This window comes from Aphelocoma coerulescens, chromosome 2, assembly GCF_041296385.1.
Source record: "Aphelocoma coerulescens isolate FSJ_1873_10779 chromosome 2, UR_Acoe_1.0, whole genome shotgun sequence".
Classification (NCBI taxonomy): Eukaryota; Metazoa; Chordata; class Aves; order Passeriformes; family Corvidae; genus Aphelocoma; species Aphelocoma coerulescens.
In genome coordinates, this window is record NC_091015.1 from 30,888,231 (window position 1) to 30,899,473 (window position 11,243).

General features: G+C 36.8%; 1 long non-coding RNA gene across 1 annotated transcript; it reads right to left on the reverse strand.

Moving 5' to 3' along the window:
- Positions 1 to 506: 506 nt before the first annotated feature.
- LOC138105663 (uncharacterized) lies at positions 507 to 10,859 on the reverse strand. The gene is made up of 3 exons (XR_011148604.1): positions 10,742 to 10,859; positions 3,102 to 3,180; positions 507 to 1,193 (listed from the first exon to the last, which is right to left on the reverse strand). It is a non-coding gene; the product is annotated as an uncharacterized lncRNA (long non-coding RNA).
- Between the last annotated feature and the right edge of the window lie 384 nt (positions 10,860 to 11,243).

The window sequence follows — 11,243 nt, forward strand, 5'->3', positions numbered from 1 at the left end:
GTGGGCAAATAGCAGAGTGCCACAAGCACCACATTTTATGCTATGTAAATGCTCCCAAAAAGGAGGAAGTGGAAGTGATTAATTAAGTGAGAAGCTTTTGTTATGATTCTTTTAGGTTTTAAGGGTAAAAAATTGAGAATGGATCTCCTTAGAGAGGAAGGAGAGAGAATGGCACATCTAAAGGATGCAATCTATCATCCTAAACATTGGTAAGTGACATTTCCTTCGGCAGCTGACGGCTAAATATGTCTAGGTTCTTCAGCTTGTGCTGGTAGAAGAAAGAAGGAGTCTTATGCCCTCGTTTTTTAAAAGAATATCCACAATTCAGTGAGCATAATCTGGTCCCCAAGTTACTGGTAGAGTTGTATTAGCATGCTTAGCTACATAGCATTTTCCTGTGTGGATATTTTGAGAGGAAAGTATTTTTTGTTTGTTTGTTTCATATATGTTTTTTATACTTTTATTTTAGAAGTCTGTGACTTGTTAGAAAGCATCATGTGCAAAGAGGAACTGCAGCCCTTCCTGTAAATTCAACAAACTGGTATATGCTGAAAGCAACCCCTGAATGATTTACCTTTTCCACAAAGAGAGGTGAAGAGAAGGAGAGGGGTGGGAAAACAACAGATTTTTTAAATTATATTAACACTCACTACCTGCAAAAGCATTTGCAGAGAGTTACCCAAATCTCCTGTGGGCATTTCAGCACAAGTCCAATACAGAAATACACCAGAAAGGAATGACTAGTTGATTGGGCTACAGGCCAATCTCAGCTACAACTGCATGGTATCATAAAACACCTTGGCCCCTTCCACAAGAAGAAATAATCAAGTCTCCATGATACTGTATTCCTGAGGAATGTGGTTTTTCCAGATAAATTTCATTTTCTGAGTCACTGTTAATTTTCTTCAGGCCTACATACAGTTCACATTCCTGTTAAGGCAACACCTTAAGAAACTGTTGAGATGGTCAGAAAGCAATAGGAAAAGAATGCTAACAGCAATTACTTCCTCTAAAAGACATCCACAGTTGCTTGGGTGTTTTAAAAATATGACAGGTTAGATTCAGCCAGGAGGCTCAGGGAGCCAACCAACACTCTCCTTGGTTTCCTCTCCAGAGCAGAGCCAGGAGATCCCCAGACATGTCCCGCCAGCAGCTCACACCACTGCATCACTGTCCTCTTCAAGACTGTCCAACTGGGAATGAATATAGTGTCTTGTTACTAAAGTTATTGCTTTAAGACTCACCACTATTGACAAGTCAGTAAAAATCCCTCCTCATGACTTATTCTAAAAACACAGATTTATTAAAAAAACCAAACAAACAACTATATATTGCTATATAAAGTTGTTCCAGAAATTATTTTAATTAAGTGATTAAGAATGGGCACAATATTATCTTCCATATATTATTAGAATGCACAGCAGTAGTTCAATGCTTACAAAGATTTACATTTGTGTTGGAATAATATTCATGAACTGGGAATTTAAAATACCACTCAAACGTGCCTTCACACAGTTGGCCAAATAAAGCAAAGTTGTTCAACAAGGGACTTCTGTGTTAGAGACCTTGAAAATAATGGCTTAACAGTATGCTAACTTGTTGAAAAGCATCTCATCAGAGGTCTGTCCAGCTATGACATGTTATGGATTTACTTTGGACTGAACCAATGGGCTGAGGTATGCCACTGAGATGAAGGAATACAACTTGAAAGATATATATGTCTGTTTTAAGTAGGAATGTTCATTCATTAGCTCACTGCTTCATTCACTAAGCTCTGTGCAAAGTGCTGCACCAAAGAATGATTCAATACAGATGCCTTTAATGCACCACACAGCAGGAACAAGCAAGATACTTGCCATCATGACTCTCCTGGTGAGACAAGGAAGCAATTTCTTCGTGGTTGCACTGGGAGCAACAGAGTGAAATGGAAGAATGCAGGCTATACTGGGAAAAGTAATCTTTAACCGAATGTAATCTATACATTAATGTGCTCACAATCCTCCCAAAAGTCTTCAACGTTGTGAGTTTATTTTGGGGGAGCAAAGGATAGAAAAAGTGAGTCTTTTTGAGGTGCAGGCTGAGCAAAACTGTCCAGAACAGCAGTGCCAGGGGCCACTGAAATAATATACAAGCTTTCACAGTGCAAAGTATGCTAAAGTGGGTCATACAGTTTACTTCCAGATGTTCTCACCCCCAGTATTTTCTAATGATATAGATGAAATCCATAAAGATTTCCTGTATGAGGCTAGAACAGTGTAAAAATGAGCAAAACCTGTGCAGAATAATTGATAAGGATGTAAAAACAGAGCAAGTAAACAAATAAACAAAACCACATAATCCTTGTATTTAGAACTAAGATTAGCAAATTTTTCACTCTTAATAAAATCATTTATCAAAGCTCACAGAAAGCCTTTTTTTCCACCTGGAAAGTTTCCAAGCTCAAAAAATATTCTAACTAGAAGAGAAAGTTTAACAAATACCAAACACTGGCAGAAGAAGCATAAGAGGAAACAGAGAAAAGACCAAGCAATATAAATGGTAAAAGCTCTCAGGTAAAGCATTGTGAAATGGCTGCCTACTTGAAGAAGCCTTCAATTTTAATGCTATGTTATCATTGAAGTCATAAAGTGTCTGTAACGAAGGTTGTCAAGCAGTCATTTTTGTAATCAGTCCAAGAAGCACATATGTGTTTTAATAAGTGGGCTTGAAATATAAACAGGGGCGTTTTCTCAAAATGAAGCAGAGCATAAACCGTGTACGGTTTTGGTCACTAGAGAGAAGCCTGCCTGTTTCAGTAGAGATGAAGACAATGCATTAGATAACAGTATATACAGATTTGAGCCAACATAGTTGCATTTTGGCCCCTATGTATGGAGCACAAAATAGAATGCATATTTGAATCTGTGGGCCTTCCCAAAGATTGCTAGATGACACTAGAGGATTTATGTTTCTTAAATGAATACATGTGCCATTGCTGCTATAAGGCACTTTCGCATCACAGACCTAAATGCTTTCTCTTTGGGAAAAACCAAACCAAACCAACAAAACCTAAAACCCACCAACCAACAAAACAAGAAAAACAAACCTCAAAGTCTTAATACCTGTAGTTTTTCCTTGCTGTATTGTAGCTGTTAATTTTCCCATTTAACAATGGAATAGACTGAAGTGCCTGTGGAGAACCTGTGTTAAGAAGGACAGAGGACCATAAACACATATGTGATACATTTGTATAAGTTTTTTTCTGTCAGACTCATCTGCACTCCAGCTCTTTTTAGAATAGTTGAAGAAAAACTCTCTGTGCCTCCTTGGTGCATAGAACCATGTATAAAATTCAGTAATTTTTGCAGTGGTCGCTGTGTTTGATTTACTTACTTTAAACTTAATTCAAACTCATCAGTAGAAATTACAAAGCAAATTAGATAGTACTGTACTTAGCAAAAATTACTTGAATTTTACAGAGTAAGGAAGTTAAAGGCAGGCTTAGTATCAGAAATAAGGTCTTTTAATTGTTTTAATTAAATGTTTTAATTGCAATTTTTTATTGTGACACTGGCATTTATAGTACTTGAGTGTTTTCTTTTTCACCACCATGTACACCCTAGTTACTTTTTCCTGGCTGATTTTATACCTATGAGATACATTTTGGTCTTCTAGCTTGACCTGTCATACAAACTATAGGCCAAGACACAGAAATTTCTGCATCAGCCATACTATCTGTTCTATACTGGGTGTCTTTCTGAGAGATATGTTACATCTCAGTTAAAGAACTGCAACAGATGGAAAAATTCAGCACATTGCTATGTAAGAATTTCCAATATTTCCAATATTCCAAACTTTAGTTACTATCACTTGATATTTGTGTTCTGTTTCCAGCTCAGAATTGTCAAAATTAAATTTCCAGTTGTTCCATCTGTATCATTAATTGGATTATGGTCAGGTTACAACAATAAGTAAAAAATTAAAAATTAATTGAAAATACCTTATTAGACTTTATTTGTAATAGAACTGGTCAAGACCATAATTTCCATGAACGGCTTTACTAAGTCTCCTTCTAGCCCAGAGTAAACTGGGCTTCTTTAGTGTCTCAGGATGATGCACATTTCCCAGACCTCACAGCTTTTTTGCAGTCTTCTTCTGAGCCCCTTCCAGTTTGTAAAGGTCCTTGACAAAGCATAAATGCTAGAACTGGACAGAGTATTCCAGGAATGTTCTCACTAATGACATACACAGATGGAGTATCACCATCTCCATCCGTATTCCATTGGTTAGACATGAAAGGATTACATCTTGCCTTTTAATCATAGTTTCATTCTTGTAGCTTACCTTCAAATTATTATTTAATTCTGTTCTGGAGGACCCAGTTTCCCAACAATAGTTGCTATGTAAATTCTTTTTCCTTTGACCTTAGTTTTGACCACACAAAAGTATTGTGTTTTAATGAACTTATCATAATGATCACTCCACATTTGCTCATTTTTTTTTCCTCATTGTTACTTGTTCACCAAATTATTTTGTCACTTGTAAGTTTTTCTATTGATAATCTCACATTTTCCAGACTTTGTTAAAGATACTGCATGGCATTGGAGAAAGAATAGATCTTCACAGGACCATGCTAGAAATATTTTCCCTCCATGACTATACCTCATCTATACTTATTTCTTTACTACCTCCACTTTAGTCAGTCTTTTGTATAATTTTTAACAGATTTTTAATTTAAAATCTTGGCATTAATTAAGTTTTCTGCAAATTCCCCAGCATTCTGTGATTTAAAAATATTAGTACACGGAAATAAACACCTTAGCTTGCATCAAATCTATTGTATGATCCTGCCCATTTGAAAAAAAAAAAAATTGTTCAGCATTATTTCTAGCTTCTGATGGGATATAAAATACTTTTCATTAGCTTTAAGGTTGAAATAGATCTTTCTGTCTTTTCTGACAAAACAGATATGAATGAACACATCTGCCTTCTGCACATTGTGAACCATGTTTTTACTATCCTTGCTGGGAACAGGATTTAAACCATGACTAAGATCTCACTTTTTCTTTACATACTTAATGTATTGTTTCTTATTTCCCTCCACCCTCTACAGAGTTTTTCAAAGATATTTTCAGCTTCCTGTATCAATTGTCCATATTTCCCTAGAGTCAGTTTTAAATTCACTGCTATTACTCTTGTTTTTAGTTGTGTGAATTTTTATTTCTGCCTTCATTTTTCCCCCTCAACCAATAGAATATTTTTAGGCTAAAGATGTCTGTTAAGAATTGCTAAGTAGTGTGTCTTTTCACACTGAATTTATCAAATCTGAATTATATTTCATATTTTCATGTTTAAATGTTTCCTGACACATAATTTTGCTCATAGTTTTTCACAGCCTTGGGAAAATGGTTTTCTAAAAGGCAAAATATATACATTACTAGTAAAGTACTGCCAAGGCAGATATTGGCAAAGTACACAGATGTTTCTGATGGGAAAAAAATAACAATCTTGCTCTTCCTTTCCACAAATACACATCAAAATAAAGTTCATTCCAGAAATACTCTGGGTTGTTGGGGTTTCTTTTACTCACCAAATTAAATTGATAATGTTTGGTTTGATTTTCAAATAAACATTTAGCAGTTTAATTCATTGCTGGCACTGATTTATCCAAAGGAAAGCTATGGAGTGCTTTAGAAGTAAACCATAAACTCTAAAACTTTTAGCCTGCTCTAACTCATGTCCTCTAAGATCTGCGAAAAGTCCCTTAGTCTCTCTGTGCCTCAATTTCCCATCAGGAAAACTGAAATAACAGTTTTCTAACATAGACAGATACTATGTACATATGCACAAGATTATGTGATGTCCAGGAAAGTATGCTAAGAAAAGCTTATAAGTATCTCTGATTAAAAAACAAAACCACTTAAGGGATCCCTCATAAGACTAAGAGCAGAACAATCCTAAAACTGTATCTAGTGTTTCTTTGCTATTTACATTTTAGAAAGTACAATTGGAAAGGGCAATTGTGTCTCTCTTCCACTTCAGAAATTCTGAACTTCTTAATTTTGAAATTAAATATTGCATACGCATACATAAAGCCAATAGTACTAAGGATATTTTATTTCCTTTCCTTTTTTATGAAAAATCTCAAATTAGGAAAAAAAAATTGATTAATACTATCTTTGGTTTTTTTAAAGGTTGTATTAGCAGCATGTTAATTCATCTAGGCATCTGTGGATTTTTTGAATTTTCAGTGAATGGCACAAAAAGCAAGCTTAGTGTTTGTTGTCTGAGTCTTTAACTGAAGCACGTGTCAAAGAGTTCATATAGGTGACAACCTTGCTAAATAGGCTGAAGAACAGAATTTAATTCTTTTAAAAGCAATAGTGAACTGGGATTAGATTCATTCAGAATTAACAGCCTAGTTATATTTTAGGTACTTTGACAAAAAAGACTAATCACTAGGGGCCATACTGATACCATCTCTTGGAGATTTACCAGGGGAACTGGAGAGAAAGTAGAGACATGATCTTTACAGAATCACAGAAACATACTTAATGCAAATGTGAAACATGAAGGCTGCTATGAGCCTTCAAATTCTCAGTTTTGTAGCTGATCTGACAAGCAAATTGGTCTTTACATGTTTAATTAAAGAGCACATAGGATGATGATTAATTGTTTTGCTCAGGCCACCAAAGATGTTTCCTCCACTGCTGCTTCAGAAGTGATTTGCTGTCTTGGGGTGACTTTATGATGTGCATCCCCTATTGCCACTCTATGCCCAGACATGATTCCTGTGCCTTTCTGTGTCTTTAAAACTGGTTGCAAGAGAAAGAAAGAAAAAAAAAAGCCAGACAAACTTTTCAAAGCAGTTTGTGCTCCAAGATCAGTCTATCTCCTCTGCATTGCTTCTGTGGCAGCAAGAGTGGAGGAAGCACCCTTTGCTGCTTTTCAGCCAGCTTTCAGCTCTGTTTTTCCGGAGAGAGACAGAGGTAAACTTTTTTTTCCTGGGACTTTGGTTTTTTCCTTCTGCTCTTCTAGAACTGTTTGGCAACACCAGAACATACCTGGGAGACCTTACATCTCCGGCCTGGAGGGGCCTACGCCAAAAACTGAGCTCCAAAGAGAAGAGAGAGAGAGACCACATCCAGAGAAAGGACTTTAAAATCTTCCCAAGTCTCTCTCCACAAAGAGAGGTTTTATTATTTAGCATTATTCTTTTGGTTTTTTCCCCCGTGCCTGTGTGCACTGTGCTTGTTAAATAAATAGGTTTTTTTCCCTTTCACTTTCCTCCAAGGAAATTTTTTTTCCTGAACCTGGTGGGCGAGGGGGAGCTGTAACCTGTCTTATATCAGAGTACGTTCATTTTGGACATTCCTCCAAATTTGTCTCAAACTAAGACACTTGCTCACATTTAGGTCTTGTATCATGATCTCTAAATATTTTTTCCTTTACAGAGAAGAACATTTATGGATACATCTGATATACAAATATTTCAGTTTTGAAAGGAAAGATTTTGTCTTATTTCCTATCAATTACCACTTATTTAAATTCAGATCAGAATATGTATAATCTACTTCTAAGTACTCAAAGTTCAACCCCAAACATCTTAGACCTTAGCACCTGATCCAGTTTTGAATGCTGAGGTGCTAGTGTTTCTGTTCCAGCTTGAGGTTATAGGCAACAAAGTACTGAGAACTTCAGTTCACAGGTGGTTTGTGTGTATGGATGTGTGTGTACACCTAATTTTCACAGGGTTAAATAAAAATTAACTTATAGAATCAGGAACTTGATTACAAATATCTACACTCATGAATTTTTCTGCTTGGCTAGAAACACCTTATTAATTTTAGTTCACTAAAACACAACCCAGCTGTAACTTGACCCATTTTGAGTAGCTATACTTAAAACCTGGTGTTATGCTTTCAATACTAAAGACTGATAACTTGATAGCTCCCCAGGGTTTGTTGGTTACAGTTTAAGTACAGAGTTGACATTATATGCTGTTTTTGTGAAAATCCCAGCAGTGATATTACAACTGAGATACTGGTAATTGAAGATCTAGTCAAAGACTGTCAGAGTGTGGATGCCTTCAAACACGCAGTATCATTCACTAACCTGCAATTTCGTTCATTTTCAGGTCCCTTTAATTTTATGAAAATGGAACTGTAAAACCAAAGGAAAACAGCAGTTCAGAAGTATTCTCTGGGCCAAGACAAAACCAGCCTGGATTCTCTCACCCTTACTCACGGTGAACAGTAGGCTACTCCAAAAATAGTTCTCATTATTTCAATATGAATAAAGGTTACCCAATCTGGTGCTTAGGGATTACATAATAATTTTTCATCTGTGTTTTCTCAACATTTTAGAAAATATGCACAATTCACTCATTCTTGTTTCACAGTTGAGAAGCTGGTGCAGAGCTAGATCAAATGAGTTATCCTATACTCTTCAATGAGGCAAAAGAAGCCAAAAATAGAACCTCATTTATTTTTCTGAACAGACTTCAATGGAACAGGGTAGCATTCTATTAGACTTTCTTTCTGTTTCTGCACAATTTCCAAAAAGCTATATTTCTAAGAAAAAGTGTCTGCTGTATCTATTAGTCATTTCTTAGACCATCAGTAGATGCAAGCAATGATGCTGTCTGATCCCAACAAATACTTATTCCAAATGCAGAAGAAAAAAAATTACCACAGGTAGCAAATCTATGAATCTGAATGATTTAACTCTTTCATGAAGATTAATGGAGTGTTTTATTCTATTTCCCAGAATTTATGTGTTTGTTTTCTCATAATAAAGGAAGTTTCTAGCTTCTGGTTGTGAAGATAGCCTTGACAATGTAAACCAACATACTTTCATCTTGTTGAGTCCTCATCCTCACCAGCTAAAACAATAGCATCAAGCAAGTTAACTTCCCCCATTCATCTTGCCAGGGTGTCAGCCTTGAAGCAAAACATGCTCCCTTAAGTACCAACACTGTTAACCAATTCACTGCTTATTATCAGATTAGAAATTACTAGTCAGCACAATTAGACAGTGGGTGGACACTTGTGATGTTCTTGACATGCTACCACTTGAAAATGTTGAATACACTATTGATAGGAAAATAGAGAACAATCTACTAGTTTTAAATGTATTTTTCTAAAATAAGTATCTGTGTAAACCTGCATCCTTAAGTTTTGGAATGCTTTCTAAACACCTTCTTCCTCTGCATATCTAAACCTCTCTCAAAGACTGACTCTTAAGATTTCTTTTCTACTCCCTACCTCTAATTTTGGTGCTCTCTGACCAATTGCTGCCTGACTGCCAGATTCCTCTGCCATGACAGGGACTTCACTTCATATATTATCTTCAAGTTCTTTGAGAGAATGTTAAGAAACAAGCATTCTAAACTTGCCCAAAAGGACATAGATGCACATTTGTTCTGAATTGATTGAAACAACCAAGCAGAAATGATAAGAAAAACTATACTAACACCATCCCTATAGTATTGCAAGGATGAGAGGAGACTATGGGACCACATAAAACCTGCCTTCTCTTCTAAAACATCCCAGATAAAGTAATTTCCAGTTATTATACACCACATTTTCTGTCTAGAAAGAAAAATACATTACTGATGTCTTCTGCAATACTTACTGTGTCCATTTTACAGAATAAGCAACAGACATTAGGCTAAAAGCGTGATTCAGCAGGAAAGCAGTGGCAGAGATGGGAAAGGATGCAAAGTCCCAAGACAGCTCTCATTTCATTAAATCACTTGGCCTCTGCTCAGGTAGCACCTTAAGCACACATTGGAAACTCTGTTAACAGCTGCTTGGAAAAAAAACTCATCTGCCCTCTGGCCCACTCACCTTGAGACTGAATTAAAGCATAAACCCAGAGCCACAGCATCAACCACAGAGGCTGCATCCCAAGAACTTTGCTTATGTTCTTTGCTACAAGGACATAAGCAATGCTGCTGTTCATGTGTCACCATGGTACCAACCTGCCAGAGGATAAGACTGGCAGAGGAAACCAGCCCCAGTGGCAAAAATACTTCATAAAGTCCCAGAACAAAGCAAATAGACCATCACAGGAACCCAAATGCCATCACTGTATTGTTCAGTGCACTTTGCTTTGGATCAGGAGCAAATTGATGTAATTAGTACACACAGCAAGCACCTGATTACCAAAAGTCTGTTTCTCACTTCCCTTTTCTTCTTACTTGCATTCTTTTGCTGGACATAACTTTACTGGCAGCTTTTCTCAAAACTTTTTTATGCCTATATCTTCCTGTCTCCAACTCTGTCTTGAGGCCTCTTTCAGATCAAATTTTTTACACTGGAAATTAAACGCTTAATAACTTTTTAAAAATTCCATAGTATGAGGACAGGGGATGTACTCTTTGCATAATGAAAGTGAAAACTTTCATTAAAACATCATATTGCGAAAAAGATTTTTTTCACAATAAAAATGTATTTTCTGACACAGTTCTGAAAGAATACGCATGTTGTTGTGCTTACTGAGCAATACTTGACATATATTCATTTATTAGGCATCATGATAGTGCTTATTTAAAGTCCATGTGGCTTTAAATGATGAGAAGCCTATAAGAAACACTAAAATTTAAAAACTGCATTTAGTTTCCTCGGCAAATGTTTAGCTATTGCACAGAGATTCTTTTTAACTGTTCTATTTAAAAGGCACTTTTCACTTTCAAAGCAGTTAACAAAGGTTCTGCTAGCTGCATAGTTATTTTGTGAATGAATTTTCACTTCCATACCTAGGGGAGTGCGCAGAAGCTGCAGTTGGAATGAGGAGTTTAGCGAAGGCAGGAGAAGATACCAGAGTGTCAGTGATCCCAAGCCGCTCACACACTGATGTTCAGGACAGCACATGTGGGTGCCACATGAGCAGGTGAAGCTGTGATTCTAGCTGTGTGGAAAGGCAGATAATAATTAAGCAATCAGATGTGCTAAGTGCATCATGCTGGGACATCGCTCCGTTTCAGATGGCTTGAGAGGTTTGAAGCTGAAGGCGTAACTGAGGAAGTGGCCAAGTTACAGCTGTAATCCTAAGGTTTTCCTCGTGGTCCCTGGAGCACCACGGTGCCAGTCTTGTACTGACACACTCCGGGAGCGTGCCAAACACTTTTCAGCCTAAGGAGAGCATTTGACATCTTTCAGCTGCTGAGACTCAAGGATTTGGGCTCTGGATATATTCCAATGCTCCTCTGCTACATGCATGTACACACCGCAGCCCTCCCTAACCAGCACCCTGTGCGG